This window comes from Schistocerca americana, chromosome 1 (genome assembly GCF_021461395.2).
Source record: "Schistocerca americana isolate TAMUIC-IGC-003095 chromosome 1, iqSchAmer2.1, whole genome shotgun sequence".
NCBI lineage: Eukaryota > Metazoa > Arthropoda > Insecta > Orthoptera > Acrididae > Schistocerca > Schistocerca americana.
This window is the reverse complement of record NC_060119.1, coordinates 291,437,405-291,460,366: the sequence shown is the minus strand read 5'-3', so window position 1 is coordinate 291,460,366 and position 22,962 is coordinate 291,437,405. Positions and strand designations below refer to the sequence as shown.

The 22,962-nt window shown below is 41.4% G+C and overlaps 1 protein-coding gene across 1 annotated transcript in view; it reads left to right on the top strand.

Annotated features, from left to right (window-relative positions):
• Positions 1 to 815: 815 nt before the first annotated feature.
• LOC124622113 (organic cation transporter protein-like) overlaps positions 816 to 22,962 on the top strand; it is a 252,790-nt gene continuing 230,643 nt past the window's right edge. The window contains exon 1 of the mRNA XM_047147742.1: positions 816 to 871. The gene's annotated coding sequence lies outside the window, so the exon portion shown is untranslated. The remainder of the gene's footprint in view (positions 872 to 22,962) is intronic.

The following is a 22,962-nucleotide window of genomic DNA, read 5'->3' as shown; positions in this document are numbered from 1 at the left end:
TGCTGCTGTAGTATTCGTTAGGAGTAAGGGGAGAAAGAGAAAGAGAGAGAGAGAGAGAGAGAGAGAGAGAGAGAGAGAGAGGGAGAGAGAGAGAGAGAGAGAGAGAGATTGAAAAGTGGAAAAGTGCCTGGCTGTGGCCCTTTACAGTCCGTACCACATAAAAGTATGGTATCATCTTACGTCTGCAAATATCCCATGATCCCTATTCATATCACTATTTTGCATTTCGTAGGTAGGATATACTTTTTTTTGATGTAGGTACTGTCAGAACTCTGAAACTGTTCTCTCCGAGCTAACGTAGTTACAATCCACGACCACTTCGTTCTCATCATTCTGTTGAACTTCTGCTTCGTCTCTTACGACCTTGATTCGACGCAACATTAAATTTTACGGTTTCTTTCCCCCGAAACAAAGTGACAAATGAATGCAATTGATTAGAATAGATATTCATTTTTGAGAATGTCCGTTGCCTGCAGTCAGACACATACAGCAAATCCGATGAAAAGTGTGCGTTCTTGGCAAACAGACGAGTTAGCTGAAGTCACGGTATTGTTAAGTACGGGAAGACTCCGAAATGAATGACAACCAAACATATAACTGTTGAATCTGTTCATGTTGCACTATCATTTTAATATGAGTCCTATATTTGAGGTATCGTATGGTAAGGCATGTACAGCGCTGGTTGAAGAAGCTGATTATGATTCCCTCGAATGTGTGTTCGCAGGAGGCGCCGCAGCGACCCATGACGTAACGAAGCGCCAGCGATAAAAAGGACTGCGGCAGCGTACTAGTTGACGATACTTCCGCTGGTGTCGCTGCGAGCGTGCGCCAGTTGCCGACTCAGACGCCGTCCTATCGCCACACGAGGCAGGTAACCGCCAGCTGCGGCAGCGGTCTGTTGGCGCTGCAGTGTACCCGTACTTCCCACTAACGTTGTCACTCCATTTAGCGTGATCCGCGTCCGCAGTGGGTATAGTTAAAATTACGAAACTTTCTACTGTATTTTTCTAGTACAGCAAAGCAGTTGGTAGAAGCAGAACGAAATTGAGCGTACCGATACCTGAAATAAACTGCTGCCGCGGCCAATAATATCCCTCGAGCAACAGGCGTGAACGTAACTTTCGAAATAGTTTCTTCACATTAACGTGTTGGCTATATCTTGCTGCTGAAAGTGGGAAAGGAACTTATACAGTTGAGCTATTTCCCAATATACGTTATGACAAGAGTACATTATTATGTTTGACCTGACATACTAGGTCCGATCTCTAAGTGATCTTTCTCGGATCAAAACGTGGTTTGAAGCACATTTTTCTTACCTGAAAACGCGAATGTTTCTATTTCAGCAATCTGCGACACTTGTTTGTTATGGGTCTGTGAGAAGGCTTGTCTCGGAGCGCTTTGCAAGCAATGCGAACTGCGCATGGAATCGCGCAACTTCAAACAACCGAGGAATCTTGTTCTAAAAATTTTTATTGCTTGTGTTAAATTCAAGTTAGTTTACATAACTCGACAGACAACAAAACAGAATAGCGTAGTAGGAGGCACTAATAATGAATATACATCCTCCAGGTAGTTCAAAGTGTGTCTTAATGAATACCACAGGAAGAAGCACATACGATAAGCATTAAAGAACAAACAATTTCTAAACTATTTTTAGTGCAGGTGATGACCCATGCCTCGTACGCTTTGGGAAAAATAATTTTGAAAAGCATTTGTAGGTAAAAAAATATCAATGAAAAAGTTTTTAGACGATGGGTGGATTTGTTTAGGCAACTGTTAGCATATTTTTCTAATTTTTCGTGACACCTTCCCGTGCATTGGGCTTATACGTAGTCATCGGTTGTGTTACTCCATCTTTATGACAAAAGACCGTAATAGACTTATTAGCCCCGTAGCCAATGCTGCCACACTTCGTTTAGTCAAATCGTAACATCAAACGTTTCTGCGTTCACAGTTTGTCACAAGTTGAATTTGAATGTTCGCGGAGTTTTATTTATGCCTGACCCCAAGCACGGAAAGCTACAGGTTACAGTGTTATCAAATTAGTTATATGGTGAGGGCAATGACCGTCATATTGCGCTGTCCTGAGACCTGAAGCTAACTCTGGGTTTGTTGATACTTTTCGTCGAGAACGGCTTCTCGTGCTCTGCCTGTCAAGAAAATCTTCGCCTCGTGATAAATTCGGCTACCTGTTACATAAAAGTATTTCTCTAGCAATTACTGTTAAAAAACTTAGCTACTGAATCGAAAGCTTTAAAAAGGAAATGAACACTTTTAAAAGCTTATATGCGCAGAAGCAGGTGGTCGTTCTCCTCATGAATATTTACGAAACAGTCCTGGTTGTAATATATAGTTTGATAAGCGAATATCGTTACATACAGAACTAAACCCTGAATCGCACTTCTCTTCTTGAACAAAACCTGTGAGATATAGGGAGCAGCAGCGAATTCTATCTCGAGAATCGGAAGTTACGCCCGGCACGGACATTAGGGTGATGGGGCTGAAATGTGGTTGCAAAGTTACGTCTCACTTTCCTACGACCTCAGCTGTTAAAATCTCATCTTCGTTCAGCTGTTCAAGCACAAGACATTAATACAAAATGAACTATGTCTCACGACCGGTTTGTGCCTCCCAACATTTAAATTCAGACTCTACACGCGGTGCACTTACCAGTGGCTTCAAAATAAAGGAAATCCGATTACCTAGAAGTACTGCAGATGTTATAGAAATCTACAGTGTTAGTTTACGGTTTGTAGACTGGTAGGTAGCGAGAAATGGAGAAGTCAAATAAGAAAAGGATGGAGCAGATAGCTACTGTATCCTTTTCGGAAGAATAACTTTACTTTCGCTTTAACTGATACAGACAAACCAGGATACATTAAATTTTGATGGACTGTTGGGATGTGAACCCCATTCTCTCCGAATGCAAGTCCTGGGTGTTGACACTTCAGCACCCAACTCGGTAGCATCATGGCGACCCAAATTACGTAAATAATGGAGTAACTCACGGACAAACGTGATCGTCGCTTGTCGATGTTACCATACCGTAATTTACCACTATGAAGTGCGTGGCAGAGGCTACTATTATACCATACATTTTTCATGTTCCATTAACGGGTGACAACCTATATGGGAACATCGGGTGCTTGTACGTGTGTGTGCGAGTTGCTGTTTATCCAGTTTTACCTTCACGGTCAGTACGGGATAAATACCTAGAGGACAGGGCGACATTGGTAGTTTGTGCAGGGAAAGCAGATTATTGCGAGATGTGCGGCGTATACTACCAGTTTTGTTTTTTGAATAATTTTGTAACTATCTCGCCCGTCAGACCTCTGACCATTCGCGCCCCTTTTTTACAGGCACTCGATGTCGCCGTTTAGTCCTATTTGGTATCGGCACTAACAAAGCAAGTTCCACATTCTGGCTGAGACGGGTCAGTCGGAGCAGACCGACCATCGTGTCATTTTTTGCCAATGTGGCCATGCGGATGCAATATGGAGGGGCAAGGGGAAGTTGGAAACGCTATTTATCACTCAAGTAGCTCTTCAGCTCGCATCACGAAGCTGAGTATCTTTTTCCAGTCCTCCCATCAAGAAAAAAATCTGTCAGTATAGGGATTCGAATCCGGATCCTCTGTGCAGCAGCCACGCACTGACCATTGAGCTACAGAGGCGGAATGAAGTTACTTGAACAGTACTTAAATACGGGCCGTACAAGTGCCGTGCATACTCTCTTTCAGACAAGTGAAGTTTCTCATTATACTACTAGTCAATCTTAGCTTGTCATTTGCCTAATATGGTCGTTCAATTGCATCTCTCTGTACACTGTTACTACCAGATGTGTGTTACGACACGGACTGTGGTTTAGTAAGATTACAGTCAAACTCAAAGATTCTGTTTCTTGAAATTCACAATCATTTTTCTATAATACGATTTAAAGGAAAACCTTAACATTATCATTATATTTTGCCGAAATCTGGTATTACTAGAAGCTTCCAGGCAGTATTTCTTAACCGGACCAGTGGAGAAAAGTCTGAGATTTCAACTAACACTATCCGTTATCTCAAAATTTAACATGAACAGTAGAGGTTCTGTTACATCAGATACTTCAGTGTTAGATAACTGTATAACGTGATGCTTCTTGCCTGTCAAATATTCGATCCAGCAGCAAACCTGGTTCGTTATTGCGTAGGTAAGAACGTTTATTGCAAGACGTCCATCCAGTACACGCTCAATGACATTTTGAACACCAAGACATACAATATCAACCAGAAAAGACTTAAATGTCACATGGTCGTTGTTTGCGGAAGCTATTCTGTTTGTTTTCCAGGTAGGCAGCGCTAGGAAGTTATAGCAGGTTCTCCTAAATAAGTAGAAATGTTATAGAACCGCAGTATTAGTCACGGACATGCCGTAATTGAGATGAGGTATTGACGAAAGTCGTTGCCCACTCTTTCCTTGCAGAAATTTTGTACTAAAATTTTTGGGTTTGCAAGAATTTAAGACATTGGTGCAACACTCCGTCCTTTCGAGGAGTTAAAACAGTCGCGTAATGGTGAAGCACAATGGTTCAAACTCCTTATACCTAGCATCAAATACCGTGTATGCAAGTAGAAAAATGTGTTTTCCGTGAAGAAGATGCATAATCGGAGATTTTTTTTCGTGTTGCTAGATTTCCTAACACGGTCTTTGTTGACAGATTAAGGTGGTTATTCATTCAGATTTTAGGGCCTTTGTGGAGAGTAGTTTTTGTGTGTTTCCTTAAATATTTTTCACGTGTTGCTAGGTTTTGTAAGAACGGCGTGCTATCGTCCAATCGTGAGAAGGGGTCACAATTGAAGATTACTTACGTTCCTTGTTATAAACAAGCATTTGCGTTATAAATAAAGACTGGAAACGTTTTAGAAAACTCTATCGTGCTTCACTTGTGCATATGTGCTCTTGAAAAAACTTGGTTTTATCCATGATTAATATCAAAGTTGCACCGCAGCTGCAGAAATGAGGTTATTAAAAAGCGGCGTCAGTTAACACTCTTTATTGCCAGGACGGCCTTCGACTAGTGACACGTTAGGTGTCAGGAAAAGTCATACCTTCAATAACTGTCTTCAGAATTAGTGTATCGTGTGGTTATAATTAAAGTGCAACTACTCACAGAAGTGCGGTGTAGTATGCAATTATCGTATGACAGCGAAACTTGGTAGATTTTCAAATGTATTAATGCGGAACCTATTAACGCTGGAAAAGATTAGTTCCTGTTTTGACCACTAGGTGCATATCTAGCGCTGTGGAAGTAAGACTTAACAGAAATGTTTCCACATGTAGTGTACTAGGAACGGGATGTGGGTAAAGAGGTCAAACAAGCGAGAAAGGCATAATTTTGATTTAATTATTAGCCACCACTTAATTTATTCAGCATGAGCACAGGAGACGTCGCCGAAATGCTTCACAGCGCCAGATTTGCACTGTGTGGCTAAAGCTGGAACAATTTTTTTTTCCAGCTTAAACCGGTTCCACATTAGCAGATATGTCGACTTTCGCTGCCATACTGGGCATCTGAGTAGTTGCACTTTAATTGTAATCACTTAGTACCTCTAACTTCGCTTTAGGCGCGAGGCATACATCTACAGTAAACACAATTAAATATTTTTTTGTCCGATGCATGAAAGGTGCTCAGTGTACAGTACTCGTAATATGTCCAAAACAGTGCATGTTACTAGTAATCACAGGTGCTAGCATACAGTATTATTATTGTTCTAATCTGAGTTATCACTTTGACGATCAGTTATTTTGATTTCTGGAGATTTGGTGGTGAAGGTAATGGTAATGACAAGAAGAAACTTTCTGATCGATTTCGATTTCAACTGCTCGCTGCACAACTGCTGTATAGTTCCTGACATTCGAGTAAATTAGGACAGGTGTTATGAATGAGGGAAACACAGTGCCGAAAACTAAATAAATCCAGATGTAATCTAAGTTCTTTTAAACTAAAAATGTAGCAACAAAGTAACAGCTTATTAAGCATCGGACCGGATATGACTGGAATCTGGCCTTTCTAAGAGAGAACTCCATACTTTATTCTTAACGGAATGAAATCGACAAATGTAAAAGTAAATTCTGGAGTAACCCAACGAAATTTTGTAAATCATAACCGTTAACAATATGTGTGAATGGTGTAGTGCATAACGTCAAAATCTTCGAGGGTTCCAGCAGACGATGCTGTTGCCTATAGCGAGGCTTCAAAACCAAAAGGCAGGAGGACGTGCGCACTTGCAGTTAACCCTGAACAATAAATAAATGTAACGTACTGACCAAGTAGGCGAAGAGGTCCACTACTGTTAGATTACGCTATTGGCAACAAATCACTGAGGCCAATATCTGCCCTAAAGTACCCAGGAGGAACCTTCTGGACCGACCTGAAGTGAAATGACCGCATAAAATAAACAGTAGGAAAATCAGATGCCGCTCTGAGATTCTTTGGAAGAAGCTTAAGGAAATGTAATTTATTTACGAAAGAGGTGGCTTACAAAACACTTAGTCGACCGATTCTTGAGTGTTGTTAATCAGTCTGAGATCCTCAACAGAAAATATAGAGAAGGCTCAACGAAAAGTACCACGTTTAGTCTCAGGATCGTATAACTGGCGCGAGTGTGTTATGGAGATTCTCAAAACTCCAGTAGCTGACGTTACAAAAGAGTCGTCGTGATTCATGGAGACGTTTACTGCTGAAAATCGTAGAACGTAGATTTCAGGAAGAGTCGGAAAACATTACTTCCTCCGACATGCCTCACTAAGTGGACACGATGTGATAGACAGTGCACATTGAAGTTATCGATAGTCGCTCTTCCCACGGACCGTTCGTGAATAGAGCAGAGAACATGCGGAATTATAGCGGTACCAGAAGTGCCTTCCACAACACACCTTAAGCTGGCGAAATATAGATACAGATGTAGGAATTAGTTTAAATACTGAGACTGCTAACAAGGAAGGTACATGGCAGTCGGATTAATTTTTTTTCTTATATCTATGGTATGCGAAATTCAGAACTCAAATATCAGCCAACAAATGCAGTTCGACGTAACTCTCAAAAATTCTGGAGGTAATAGACTTCAAAGTTTTCCAACTACATTTAATGCGCTAAAGAAAGATCGTTTCATTAGGACAAACCATTTGGCTCTGTCTTAGAGCATTTGCTTGACCCTTGGGGCATGGGTTCGAGTCCTAGCAGAATCAATTTTTTAAACAGATGCCCGGTCTGCGAGTATTTCCATGAAGCGTAAAATACATAAAGATGAAAAAAAGTTATATTTTTAAAATCTAAACACTATTAACAATCTTTTATAAAATAACTGAAACTAACAATTTGTTTGCGATGAAACCAGGATTTTCGTGTGAAATATGTGATTAGAAATAAGTGCCTTTCTGATGGAAATGTCAGTCTTAATTAGCATAAATCTGATAAAATTTACATTTGAATGACGCAGATATTCGAACTGAACGAAAATATTTAGGCTCGATCCAGCGATTTCCAGCCTGAAGTGCTACCGATTGTTTTTCAATTTTCATATATCGTACGCTTCACAGAAATGCTTTTAGAACATGCAACTTGGTTTAAAAATTTCTTTCTGCTAGGAATCGAACCTACGCTCCCACGAGTCAGGTAAACACTCTGCCACACACTCCCTCTCACGGTCCGCTACCCCTACCTCAGCAAGTGAGCACTGTAACAAACACACACACACACACACACACACACACACACACACACACACACAGCTTGTCGAGAACTTACTTTACTTCAGCGTATTACAAAAAAGTCTATTTCCTCGAGAATCTTTGAGAGTTGCGTCGAACGGGATGGGTTTTTGAGTTCTGAATTTCACAGACCACAAATACAAAAATTAAAAAATACAGTTGCCAGTGGTCTCGTTGGAAAATCAGTGACTCACCAACGAACACCGTGTTGTTAAACTTCCGATTCCGTAGGTGTCCCGCACCGAATGTAAGAGGTGGGTCAGCGTACTATCTATAAATGGCTACGTGCCACAATACTAGCGTAAATCTCAAAATCCCCGGTTAATGCTCTGCAGTGTCTTAGAGTGCCGTCTAAAAGTGTTTGCTATCAGTGCTTCGTTCCTCTAGCCCGGGCGTTAAAGTTGAGCCGCCTACTTCGTTTTTGAACAGGGGTGGGTTTCAACTCTGCAGAGATTTCGAGCGTGACAAAACAGAGCTGAATAGCCTGCCAGTAGCATACACCTCGATGTCCGATCTTGCTGCGAACACTGTGTGTAATGTTTTTACTTGCTTTTCTTATGAAACGACTAATTTTCATCAGGCGGCTAATAAGCAGCGCAATATCTTATTTATTGGGTGTCAGTTCTGTGCAACGTTGCTAGCGAAGACACATAATGTCTTCCTTTTGATGACTGGGTTTACACGCATGAAATTTGACAGTGTCAAATACTTACACATGTCGGGGTTTGAATATTGATTGTGCTTTGCTTATATCACTTTACAAGCACTTGAAAATGGCTTATACTGCGAAATCTATCGGGAAATAAACTGAACATCGTATCCATTGCAGTCGCCTCGAAAAAATGTGGTCATTTCAGCAATGTATAAACGTCATTTTTAAAGAACGGATTATAATCTCCTCGAAGACATTTTGCAGGTCGATTATTTGGCAAACCCACTACTTTCACATGTTTCACCTAACAAGGGAACCTCCCCATCGCACCCCCCTCAGATTTAGTTATAATTTGGCACAGTGAATAGGCCTTGAAAAACTGAACACAGATCAATCGAGAAAACAGGAAGAAGTTCTGTGGAACTATGAAAAAATAAGCAAAATCTAGAAACTTAGTAGTCCACGGGCAACATATACAACATCAAGGATGATGTGGGCACAGGAGTGCCGTGGTCCCGTGGTTAGCGTGAGCAGCTGCAGAACAAAAGGTCCTTGATTCTAAGTCTTCCCTCCAGTAAAAATTTTAAATTTTTATTTTCAGAAAATTATCAGAGTTCAGGCACTCACGCATAATCAATTTCGCTCTCCAAAATTCCAGGACATGTTCAGATTTGCTTGGACATATGCATGATTTGACGGTCTACAGACGGAAAAATTCGAAAACGTTAAAAACATGTTCTTTGACAGAGCACAGAGAAAACTGTGCGACTGTGAAACTGTTGCATTCATCTGTTGCAGTTTGTGACACACTTTTATGTTTTCATCCCTTTTTGGGGAGTGATTATCACATCCACAAGAAAACCTAAATCGGGAGAGGTAGAAGAATCTTTTCACCCATTCGCCAAGTGTGCAAGTTAGGTGGTCGACAACATATTCCTGTCATGTGACGCACATGCCATCACCAGTGTCGTATAGAATATATCAGACGTGTTTACCTGGATCAAATGTTTTCGGTTCCCATTGGAGAGGCACGTCCTATCGCACGGTTTTGCGGTGCGGTCGCAAAACACAGACACTAAACTTATTACAGTGAACAGAGACGTCAATGAACGAACGGACAGAACATAACTCGGCGAAAATAAATAAAATAAACTTTACACTCGAGGGAAGACATAAACCAAGGACCTCTCGCTCCGCAGGTGCTCACGCTAACCACGGGACCACGGCACCCCTGTGCCCACATCCCCCTTGATGTTGCCTATGTTGCCCGTGGACTACTCAGTTTGTATATTTTGCTTATTTTTTCATAGTTCCACACAACTTCTTCCTGTTTTCTCGAGTGATCTGTGTTCAGTTTTCAAGGCCTATCCGGGGTGCGATGGGGAGGTTCCCTTGTAAGTATAATAAAGAACTTAATGCACAAGAAAAATGGAATACTATAAATATGACGTACGATGGTTTTGGTAAGTATTTGAAATTGACTGATGCGATAAATTAAAGAACACAAAATCAGTCTTTTACGTAGTTACTGAGAGCTGAAGTATGTTTCTATTGGCCTCACAATTGATTCTTATGTTTCGACTAACGATTGAACTTCTTTCTTCTGGCGTACAAATGTGTTGACAGGCGATACTAATATGATTGACAGGCTGATTCTATCAAACACCATGTTCACTGTTACTTCCTTTGAGGGACACTGATGGGCCAGATAGCAAGTGACTGCACGGAACATTCAACTTCAGTCGTCGATATGTTTGGATAGTTGGCAGAACGGCGTTGACTGTCAGGGCGTAATTTGGTTAGGTGTTACCTGGTTATTAAGTGGCAATGGTCTTCTGGACGAAGGCAGTCATTTCTGCGTCTACAACTGCCCTCTGCCATAGCTTTGCGTCGCCACAATCCTTAGTTCGATTCCGTCATGATGGTCGACCACCCACGGCAAAATATAACACTGCGTCCTCTTTGCTTCCTTCACAACCCTCCTCAACGTACTCGTATGTTGTAATAAAAGTATGACGCTCCTGCTCCTGTAATCTAGAAGACATTAAGCAGACAGGCCCAGTACGAGAGAGGATTTTACGGACTTTCTGCAGGCTGCTGCCACTACAGATCGTAATTTATTATTTTAATAAAATACTTGAAATTACAGCATTCTGTGTGAGAAAGATGACGTTCCCGACAAATTACAGCGATGAGGTTTTCTCACGTTACTAACGGACTGTCTTACAGCAAAGAACCCTTGTCGAAACATTTCAGATTTTACTCAACTGATTACCTGAGAAAATTCCATACATACAGAAGTTGATTCTGTCACTATTTACTGTAAGTTCTATAGACTTTATGATAATTTCATACTAGTCCAATTTCGCTAGCTGTATAGTGTAACTTTGCTTTGAAAAAACTAACATTTGAACCTAGAAGCAAAAAATTGACGCCATAGTCACTAACACATTGATGCTCAAAGAAAATCAGAGATGAGATGAACTTATACACTCTAAGAAAAAAAGGAATAATCCGAATGGGACGGAAATCGATATATATGAAGTAAATGTACACACAAACAAGATTACTTTCAGAAAAATTGAATGATTTCTTCAAGGGAGTGAGTTTCACAAATTGAGCAAATCAGTAACGCCTTGGTGCACCTGAGGCTCTTAGGCAAGCAGTTACTCGGCTTGGCATTGATTGATAGTTTTTGCATGTCCTCCTGAAGTATATCGTTCCATATTTTGTACAGCTGGAACATTAGATACTCGAAATCCTGTGTTGGAGGACCTTATCCACAATGCTACAAACGTTCTCAATTGAGGAGTGATCCAGTGATTTTGCTGCCAAAAGTAGGATTTAGCAAGCATGACAGGCAGTAGAAACTCATGCCATGTGCGGTTGGGCATTATCTTGCTGAAATGTTAGCCCAGAATGGCTTGCCATGAAGGGAAACAAAACGGCACGTAGAGTATTGTTAACGTACCGCTGCTCTGTAAGGGTGTAGGCGATAACAGAAGAGGTCCTGCTAGGAATCGAAGTGGCACTACAGACCACCGCTCCTGGTTGTCGGGCCGTATGGTGGGTGACAGCTGGTATCCTACCGCTGTCCAGGGCGTCTTCTGGCACGTTTTCAGCCTGGAGTCTCAGTGCCTGGAGCTAAGTTCTCTTCAGTGATGGGCCTCGCTTCGAAATGGGCCCCGATGGCCAGCGAAGAGGCGTCATCCACGGTACACTTACTGCACAGCGCTACATCGACGGTGTTCTACGCCCTCTTTTGTTGCCCTTCATCACCGGCCATCCTAGGCTTACGCTCGCCCGCACACGGCGAGAGTTTCTGATTGCCTCAGTGCTTGCAAAACCCTAACTTAGCCAGGAAGATCGCCGGATCTCTCCCTTATTAAAATTTGGAGTATTACGGGCAGGGCTCTCCAACTACCTCGTGATTTTGACGATCTAATGCGACAATTGGACAGATTTTGGTCCAATATTCCTCAGGACAACCAACGACTCTGTCAATCAGCGCTAAGCGGAATAACTGCTTGCGTAAGGCCCAGAAGAGGACCAAGTGTTATTAACTTGCTCAATTTGTAAAGCTCTTTCTGTTGAGGAAATTATGCAGTTCTTCTGGAAATTTTAATCTTTTGTTTGTATATATACTTCACATCTGTCTATTTTTGTCTCATTCAGATAATCCCTTTGTGGCGCGTCGTTTTATTCTTATATTTTTAGTTTTTGTCATAGAATGTATTTCAAACCACACTTTCTTTTTCTTTTGCTGGTTTTTCCGTTTAGCATACTGAGCTCCATTGCGTGAACAGACAATTAATAGCACTTCTGTGTCGTTCTCACCTTAAACTCATTTCATTCCTATAAGGCGTCAGCTCTCTTAGTATCAACGGATCCGGGAAAGCACTCTTATAAATGCTGTCTTCACATTTAAGGCAAGACTTCTGTGATTGATTTTATTTGCTTTCACATTACCACTGTTAAGTGTAATGAGACTCCTTCGATCGTTGGGACTAGAGCATCAACGGACTTATTTTATGACACCGATGGCAAAATAACGTTAAACGTGAACAAAAAATAAGAAGTTACAAAAACACGTCTGTCCAAACACGAGAAGAATGAACACCGTGAACGAGTTTTGACTCAATCAAGAGGACTGATTGTAGTGTGGGATAAAATTGCGACATAATTCCGCAGGATCAATAATGATCATACACAATTTGAAATAAACCACCACCTTTCGATATCGAAAGACAGAAGTATCTGAAGGGTTTCTGAGTAAACGCCCGAATATTTAATGAATAGAACAGCTACAACCCAGCGAGGTAGCACAGTGGTTAGCACACTGGACTCGCTGTCGGGAGGACACGGTTCAAACCCGCGTCCGGCCATCCAGATTAAAGTTTTCCGTGACTTTCCTAAATCGCTTAAGCAAATATCGGGATAGTTCCTTCGAACGGACACTGCCGATTTCCTTGCCCTTCCTTCCCTAATCCGAGCTTGTTCTCCGTCTCTAATGACTCACGGGACGTTAAACACTAATATCCTCCTCCTCAAAACAGCTACAGACATCTGATTACTTTGCAAAAGAATTAATGTCTTAGATATCTGACGTTAAGCATGTAAGCGAGAAAAAGTTTAGTGAATATTTGGAATTCTGGTCAAAGATAGCTGGAAGTCGCTAATTGCTGTCGTTATCGAAAACTGGATCTGCACAGTCTGCGTGATTTACGCTCTTTGTTAAGCAAAAACTACTTTCTCATGCATCTCAATGTTTACGATTTCATATCTGCTGGACTGTATATCGTGAAGTAGTATAATTTGGCAGGTAGAATTAGAGGTACATGTGGACACTGTCTGCAAAATGAGTTGAGAATAGGAGAGATTTACAGCATTAACAGTGGAAACTGTAGTAAGCTATAAACCTGAGATCCAGGTTGAGCTGCTTCCGGTGCTGATCGCTGAACACAACTCGCAGCGGAAATATTCTTAACGGTAGCTGAGATGTTGTTTTGCACACACTTTACAGCTGAGGCAGCAGAACGCGGAAACTTGCACAAAATTATTTCGTGGACATGAATCTCCAGTATCGTGCAGCTGTAGACCGAAAAGCCACACAATCCTCTCAACACCGCCATGATTCTGTATTTCAATACAACGCTCCATAATTTCACTGCCAGAGTGACTTTCCTGCACTGCGCAGCTTTTACCGTAATTTGTGCGCTGGGCTAACATATCGGAGACTAGGAACACTGATGTGCTGCTGACAATATAAAGAGCGCAGCAGGCAGTTTCTCAAACACATGAAACATCCAAGGAAGTGATACCTAACCATAGGGAAGGCAATGACCACCTCAGAAAAATTGGTGACATTTTAACCTCAGACGTAAGTAACCTGCTACTAGTACAAGAAGTACGGTGTGAATACGATCGCAAATCCGTAATGAAAAGGGGAAAAGCCAATCCGAAAACGTTTTCTTATATGAACTATTTGTTTAGCTGTAAATGTCTTTGGTTGAGGTTTCTTAGTAGCTTTCGAGACTGAGAAGAAACAATCTGTACAAAAGCAGTTAGTATCATTGTTTTATGAAAACGTGCGTTTTCTATGAGGTAAACAACACTGTGTAATTCGCATGAGGTATGCGTGAGACTGTGAAAATGCGTAAAAAGTCAATAATTCGTTCTGACTGCATCATTTTTTTCTTTAATTATTCTCAATAGTCTCGTAAAATCTCCAGCAGTCACCGCTCTAGTAACACTCTGCTTTTAAGCGATGTGATAATCTCTGTAGAAATATCTCTGACGTTTAAGTAGACTTACGTTCCGTCTGTGAGACTCAAAATCCTTGTCTTGTTCCATATGCACATCGAGGAAAACAGGAGGGCGAACATACCTGTACCACTTTGTTCCATACACTCAAGAATCTGATAATCCAAGTGGCGGACACGGTAAAGGCTGCGAGTCGAAGAGAGTATTGGCTTCGTCGTTTTTAATTAGGAAATGTAATTTTCCTAATGTATGACAAAAGTCAACAACAAACTCTACATATTCGTAGTAAGTGTGATCTGAGAGATGCAAGAATCTTCCAAAACAAAACGTGTGTGGACATAACACGGGTAGCACTGGTCTGCAATTACAACTAGCATTTCTTGTTTACGTTACTTCCTGTCTCATTGAAAGTCGGAAGTATACCGTCATTAATATGAACGAGTCTTTCTACATGGCATTGCACTAAGCACATTGTCCCACATCTGAGATAGAAGTCCAAGCATCAGCAAGTCAGTCAGAAGATACTTGTTTGATGGATTGCCTGCACAGCTTTAGTTAAGATCGTGGCCACGTAACGCATGCATATAGGCCGTATGCAGTAATCGAGGCAATGTGAAAATAAAGATGCGTATGGAAAGCTCGATAAGTGGTACCATAACACAACACAAACATCAAACAAAAACTTTTATTTGCCTCCTAAGTAGTTGACATTGCCCGCAATATATTTTCGATGACGTTCAAAAAGTTAGCGAGAGCTGATGTTAGCACTGGCCGAAGAATTTTGCGCTTCGAATGCACGTTGAAATTTAATGTACCCAGGCCACTGCACTAGGGAACAAACTGTCAGTTGGTGACCAGCCAATACACTGCACCTACAGTCACATGTACGTTAAACGTTGGTTTGTAGATTAGTGTTTTAGTGTAGAATAGTTCGGCAACCAGCGATTTTGTAGCTGATCACTCATATGATTTAGCTGCATTCTGGTAGTCACACTTGACTCTTCTTACCTCGGCCTCAGAAATGTGCGCGAAAATTGCACGAATCGGAGGAATCAGATTTTCATTTTAATGTTGAAAATCAAACTTCCAGTTATATACATCTGCCACTCCATTTTCCATTTCGTAGTTCATTTTTCAAACAAATTCATTACCTCATCTTGAAACTGATAGTTTTTTCATTCCAGTCCGTTTTTACTTTCACCTCTCCATGAGCTCTCACTTATAACTTATCATCCTGTACTCAAACGAAGAACTAAGTTTCACAAGGTATCGCATCTGGCAATTCTGGCGCCAAAAACAAGGAATTAATACAAAAAATTACTTTAGCATTAAGTATCGTTATTCACAGATTCTCAATGCGATCTTATTTTTGATGTGAAACAATTTTCAAATTATTGTTCTAAAATAAACATTCATGGTTAAGTTCCCAAGGGATGTAATTTGATTGCCTTTGAAATTCTAATGTCTTACCTATCATTCCGAATTTCAGTAAAGTAATTGCTAGAGTTCTAATTAAATTTTTGGTTTTACGATAGATTATTTCATTTATGAAAGAAGTGTCTAACTTCACGCATGAAGTATATAGGGTCAGCATAAGCTCATTCTCTGACCGCAAAAAGTTATTTCGAAGGAACAATTGTAGATACAGCTATGCGGTTCGCTCCAAATGGTAGCTTACCTGAATTTTTTTTTTTTTTTTTTTAGGGATAAGAGTTCCAAATGTGCCTGTAGAACGTCTAGGAGTTACTAAATTTCTCTGCACAGAACGTTTTATCCTTAACGTAACCCAACAAAAGAAGTAAACAGTTGTTAAATGACGTGGACTTGATAGCCGTATTGGACCGTCTCTACCGACTCATCTGTCCCGAAAGATGTCAGACAAGGACTAGCGAACAAATAAACGCCCCTGAGACTATGCATCATCTTGCTGAAACGCTATCCATGATTGAAATTCCTATAACTTATGCGCAACGTTAAGGTATAGAAGTGTACCCATAAAAATATGGAATTAAGCTACCTTTTGTAGGAAACTGCATAGACGTACGTAAGTAGCTACGATCTGCAACAAATCGCACGGCTGTATTTAGCAAATTTTCTTAGAAACAGTTTTTTGTGATCAGGAAAAGACTTAATGTTCGCCCTATATATATACAAAATTGTATTACTGTCCTGCATATATCGTCAGAACGTACACCATTTTGTGACTTGCACGATATTCCACGTCTCGATGGCTTTTAATCTACTAAACTTACCGATATTAAAAGCTCCACGTCAATCCCTTATGTAATGACGGTTTGCATAAAAGATGAACCACCGCAACCCGTTTCAGTGAAATCTGTTTCCATCCGTGTTTTGTTCTACATTCCACAAATTGGGAACAGATCTTCCATTCACTCAATCTTTGTAATCACGTTTACACTGTCCTGCTCAATGCCTAATTCGCTTTCTATGGTTTGCGAAAATATTCGCTAACTTTGGTTTGGCACTCGCTGAGTCTCTTCCGATGTTGTATTTGTTGACGCTGATCCGTATGTGATCTGTCATCAATACATCTCACACAAACTACGTCTGTGGAGAGACCTTTATGATACTTAGTGGAAATACCTTGAACAGATACAATGACGTCAAACATTAATACTGCAGTGCAATCTAACTCTTCAAAAGCGCAGAACGCTATCAATATCATTTTGAACCAGTAGAATATTAGTTTGGAACGTATATCACCGTTTCCTTACATACCTTCACGAATGGTCGGGATGGTTTTTCGACTTCCTCCACAATATCCAACATAAAACCCACACCTCCATCGTTGCCTTCCAGACTCTTACCACCCATAAATATCTGTTGAGCCTTTATCTGCCGAGACTTTAACTCCAAGATGAAAGAAAAGAAACTGTAACATGCTCCGCCACGAACCCCGCGACCATCAGAAACGCTTGAAATCCATTACTGGATAAAAACATTTCATACATTCTTTCCATGATTTATGGTCTTCAGCAGTATGTACCTACGTCACTCCTGCGTATTTTCTAAGCTTCCATTACGTCGCTCACACGGTTCTTTCTGATGCCAAAGGACTTCATTTGTTCGTCTAAAGGCCATTCGCTGCCGCATGTTCCACTAACTGCCGCTTCATTTTAATTAGTCTCACCATAACGTTTTTCCCTGACCACACGTAAGAGCCACCAGCCCTAACATTACTTTTCCCGCAAACTGCGGATTTCGGTGTCACTTTTTACACAGGCGACCGGCCGGTTGTGTCGTATCTTCTGAGACCGCGCTTTTCACAGTCGTGCGATTAACAGCGCCCCAGCTTGCTCCATCCGCTTCCATTGTTGGCCCGATACCGACGGTTCAGTTACGGTTATCGTTAATCCGAGCCTATCTGGTTGGTGACCCAGATGTTATCGCAGGCGATGAATCGATCTAACGCTCCGTGACTCCGCATGACGTGTCAACCGTGACAATGGATTATGCCACCGCACAGTCTTTCGTCAACAAGCTGTAGGCTCCTGCTCTTACCAAACAGGTGCTGATAGACTCGGAATTTCCAGTTACCGTTATCGTATTGAAGGCAGCTATGTCCTGACGTTCGTTTATATCTACCTTACAGATCTCTTTCAAAGTTATGCAGACAGTTCTCTCAAAACAATCATCTTATCCATGATTTGTTGCTCAAAGTACAAGCAAGATATCGCAAAACTTACCAGTAACAGCCTGATAAGTTTTGTTTGTACTACCCACTTTATTTCTATTGGCAACTTAAGGGGAGGTTTACTATCTTTTGGTTCAAAAAATCGATTTTTTTAAATTGCATTTTTGGATCCATAAAAGTGTTTAGAATCCACCCCTGAAACAGTTTTTCCGAATACGGAACGGAAATGTCTGTTATTCGCGGTTGAACAAAAAATGACCCTGCCTGAAATCGGCCTTTATCACGCACCAGTTTTTTTCTTTCGCAGGACTAGTTATTGTACCGGTGCTTGGGAGAAAACACACAAAATTCAGATGAAAGTTTGAACGCGTGTGTTGGGAACTTAGCCTTCAAGCATTTGCATTCTGGTGCGAAGACTGTGGAGACTGCGACTTTCCTGGCAGTGAGCAGCTTCAACGAAGGGTATTCAGCAATTCTGAAGACGGTGACAATGATGAACGTCACCCTGGGAGTCTATTCGACGCAGTTCGCCAAGTATTCGGACGACCACCGGATTCAAGAGCGGCCGAAAACCGCTTGTCACCTGCCGTACGAGTGGCTCTGTAGCAGCGCAGGATGGCCCAGATCGAGCGGAACGCCCTCTATGACGAAGAGGAAGGACTAGTTTATGGACCCGGAGTAGAAGATTGAACGCACGTTGCAAAATATTGCATTTATATGTAGTCAAAACTTTAAACGTCTTTCTCGAAATGACTTTTTTTTAATCGCGCGTTATGGTAACTTTAAATCTACTGAACCAATTGGCGTGATTCTTTGTTTCCGACGAAGCTAACTAAATTTTCTAGGAGTTGTACCACTTTTATCCCGATCCATCAACTATAAATATTTTTACTTGGGCGACGAAGTCGGAAAATCGATGAAAAAACCCTATTTTTTCAAATGGCCGCCATTTTGTTTCCTATGGTCCAAATAACTTAAGCGAGGTACAACTCCTAAGGAATCTTATATACTTGGCTAACGTCAATTCAGTTTTGATTTGAGACGAGCCGGCTGACCTGTGACATACAGCGCGTGGACGTCTACATCGAAATTTTGTGTTGTTTCGACGGAACTTCCGCCTTTGTTCTTTGACATTTCAGGTCGAAAAATTCCAGTTTGTAGAGGAAATATCAATAAACATTTTGATCAAATTTGACATTGATATCTACAACATACCCGAGAAAAAATTCTCAAAGAACATGCTTTTTCGGGCCAAATATAGTAAACCTCCCCTTAATGATATTCGTGTCAAATCTTTTATTATAACTTAATATGCATTGTTTTTGTAGGAATCTCATCTTCAGGTAAACACAGAATATATATCAACTAATTAAATTGCTTTCTAGATATGTGTATGTTACTCCAAGTCCTTATCGAATATACAATAAAAATTATTTTGAAAACTCGCCTGATTAAGTTACGAATGAACAGACACTTACCAGAAATAAAACACATAATAAATAAATACATATACGGTTGATTGAAAATTTAGTAACTGTGACAGGCTGACACGAATTCGGATGTCAACCTTTCGACGCGTGATGTTCCGCCTGCGCGGGACGGAGTTTGACTCACGAGGAGGATTGAATAGCGAAGCTGACATTGCGTTCTCTGCGAAGTATAGGGACAACGACCCAGTCTCGCTTTGGCATTTATTCAACACAGCATACTCTGCAAAATGAAACAAATTCATTACAGAAAACGTATCGTATGAGGGTGTTGCAAACGTATTGTACATGTGGGGTCAAAGAAACAGACGGCAATGGTTCCTAGACATAGAATTATGAATGACCTCAGGTCCAGATCAAAGAGGCTTTAAAGAGGAAGGAGTCTTTGTCAGCGGTCATGAATCTGCAAAATAACATTTTAGTGAAAGCGCTTATATTTTTACGTATTATGATATTACTGTCACACATCACTGAGCAATATTGATTCATTTTTGCCACCATTTTGGTTTAATTTTTGCCGGCCGGAGTGGCCGAACGGTTCTAGGTGCTACAGTCTGGAACTGCGCGACTGCTACGGTCGTAGGTTCGAATCCTGCCTCGGGCGTGGATGTGTGTGATGCCCGTAGGTTAGTTAGGTTTAAGTAGTTCTAAGTTCTAGGGGACTGATGACCTCAGAAGTTAAGTCCCATAGTGCTCAGAACCATTTGGGTTAATTTTATTGAGAGTGTACTTGGCACATTCGACTGTGTACTAGGCAGCTTTACGTTTTATTTTTATTTTTTTCATTGCAAGGCTGTTTCCGCCCTCGCGCCGTCTCTCGGGCGCCGTTTGGTGCTGGTGAGCGCATGAGTTACTGATTTTGGAAAATGTAAGTATCGCAACTGCGGTAGCGTCATTCATATTTTGAGCAGTTCGTTACTTTGTTGTCCGCAGCTCGTGGTCTCGAGGTCGCGATGTCTCTTCCCGAGCACGGGGTCCCGGGTTAGATTCCCGCCGGGATCAGGGATTTTCACCTGCTTCGAGATGACTGGGTGTTTGTGTTGTCCTCATCATTTCGTCATTATTCATGAAAGTGGCGAGATTGGACTGAGCAAAGGTTGGGAATTTGTACGGGCGCTGATAAGCGCGCAGTTGAGCGCCCCACAAACCAAACATCGCCACTTATTCGCTTTGCCACGCAAATTGTGTTGCTTAAATTGGTTATACGCAGAGGAGACAACGGTCCTGGGATAGCGATATGCACACAAACAGATGACGTTAGGTATCGAGTACACAAGGTATAAAGAGACAGTGCACTAGCGGAGCTATCTGTACTGAGGTGCTTCATATGAAATGGTGTCCAATGTGATTATGGCCGCACGACGGGAATTACCAGACTTTGAAAGCGGATTGGTAGTTGGAGTTAGACGGCTGGGACATTCCAGTTCGGATATCGTTGGAGAATTCAATATTCCGAGATACATAGTGTCCAGAGTGCGCTGAGAATACCAAATTTCAGGCATTACCTATCACCGTGGACAGTGCAGTGGCCTTCACTTACAGAGTTGTCTGTGCTAACAGTCAAGCAACACAAAGTGAAATAACCGCAGAGATCAATGTGGGAAATAAAATGAACGTATCTGTTACGACAGTGCGGCGAAATTGGGCGTTAATGGGCTATGGCGGCAGACATCTGATCCGAGTGCCTTTATTAACAGGACATCACCTGCAGCGCCTCTTCTAGGTTCGTGACCACGTCGATTGCATCCTAGACGACTGTAAAACCGTGGCCTGGTCAGATGCCCCGTTTTTAATTGCTAAGAGCTGATGGTAAGGTCCAAATGTGACCCAGACCCCACGGAGCCATGGGCCCAAGTAGTCAACAAGGCAGTCTGCAAACTGGTGGCGTCTGCATAATGGTGTGGACTATGTTTACATGGAATGGTCAGATCATTGACTGAAAATGATTACATTCGGCTACTCGGATACAACCTGCAGCCATTAATGAACATAATGTTCCCAAATAACAATGGAATGTTTATGGGTGACAATGCATCATGTCATCAGGCCACTATTGTTCGTGGTAGGTTTGAAGAACATTCTGGACAATTCGAGCGACTGATTTGACAATTCAGATCACCTGACATGAATCCCATCGAACATTTATCGGACATAATCGAGAGATCAGTTCCTACACAAAACCCTGCACCGTCAACACTTTTGCAGTTCTGGTCGGCTATAGAGGTAGCATCGCTCAGTATATCTGCAGGGGACTTCTAGCTACTCGAGTCCATGCCACGGCGAGTAGCTGCATTACCCCGGGAAAAAGCAGGTCCGACACGGTATTAGGAGGTATCTCATGGCTTTAGTCACCTCAGTGTAAGTTGTGCACACATCTTGTTGAGTTCTCTCCATGCAGTCAACACCTCTTGGTGCCTCTCTACAGTATTGGCGTAATCTTGATTTTAGATTTGGATTTTAAATAAATTTATCTATTAATTTTTATTACGATTTTTGTCAGTTATTAGAGCAATTAAATGTGTGTCTTTACCCAGTCTTGTGATTAGACACTGCACTGATTTTGTAATTGATCTCAAGATGGCTCATGGCTTAGCCGAAGCTAGTGATGACTATTAAAATGTTGCAATTTGGACTATTCAGGGAAGTAATACAAAAATCATTCACGTTGACTCTGATTCAAAGATCCTTTACGTTTTTATACAGCTTTTCCATGGTTAGGCGACCCACCAATTATAAATATAACCTGGTGAACATCTAAGATTCTCACTGTGACGACGTTATATTTGTGCACAGTGACGAAACTCGAATATTAAGAATACAAAGAAACGGAGCATTCTACTTGCTCGTATTATACGATCAAAGATTTGTTTTATAACGGACATTGCTCCTAACGCTCCGCTACTCTGAACCAGAACTGGGGCGCGACTTTCAACACACAGGTTTTCTAACTCTCTCAGCTAATTTACAGAGAAGAAAGTAGTGTAAAAACAGAGTGTCCCTAAAATGATGAGGGCTCACATAAAATTACAAGCTGTGTTTAAAACAGGATAATTTTCACTTTTCAGTCTCTTGCTCACGTCAGCTGGCTTGCGTGTTACGTGCAGCGAACATTCCAGTCAGCTAAAGGAGCCGACACACAAGCCGTCCGAACCTACTGTCTCCAAAAAATCAGACACGCTCGACAGTCCACAGGACAACCAAGGGAAGCTCAGTAAGCGACGACAGAACAACTTCGCTCCTACTAAGAAAAAACTGCAGAAGCATAAATTCCGGAACGTGGATGCAAATCGCAAAGGAACGCTCGCAGATTCATTTTCTGCTGCCTTTGATCACAATCGCAGTGCTAAATGCCCAGTTTGTTGCTACAATAGTTCTTAAATCAGTAACGTGGCCCATGTACTTCTCCAGTTACTGTACGAATGCGTTTCAGATGCTATCTTTCTCTGCACTTGAATTTCTTGGAAGGCATGCTAAAAATATTATTAGCAGTGTATTAAAATATTTTATTGTTAAAAGAACTTCTTTTTCAAGCTCTGATAGGTCGCGAAACGGAAACCAGAGTGAACAGCAAAAATGTTTTATTTGCATCTTTTAGCTGCATATTCCGGCTACATCTATACGTAGGCACCGCTGCAACTTGGAATCTGTCGTAGC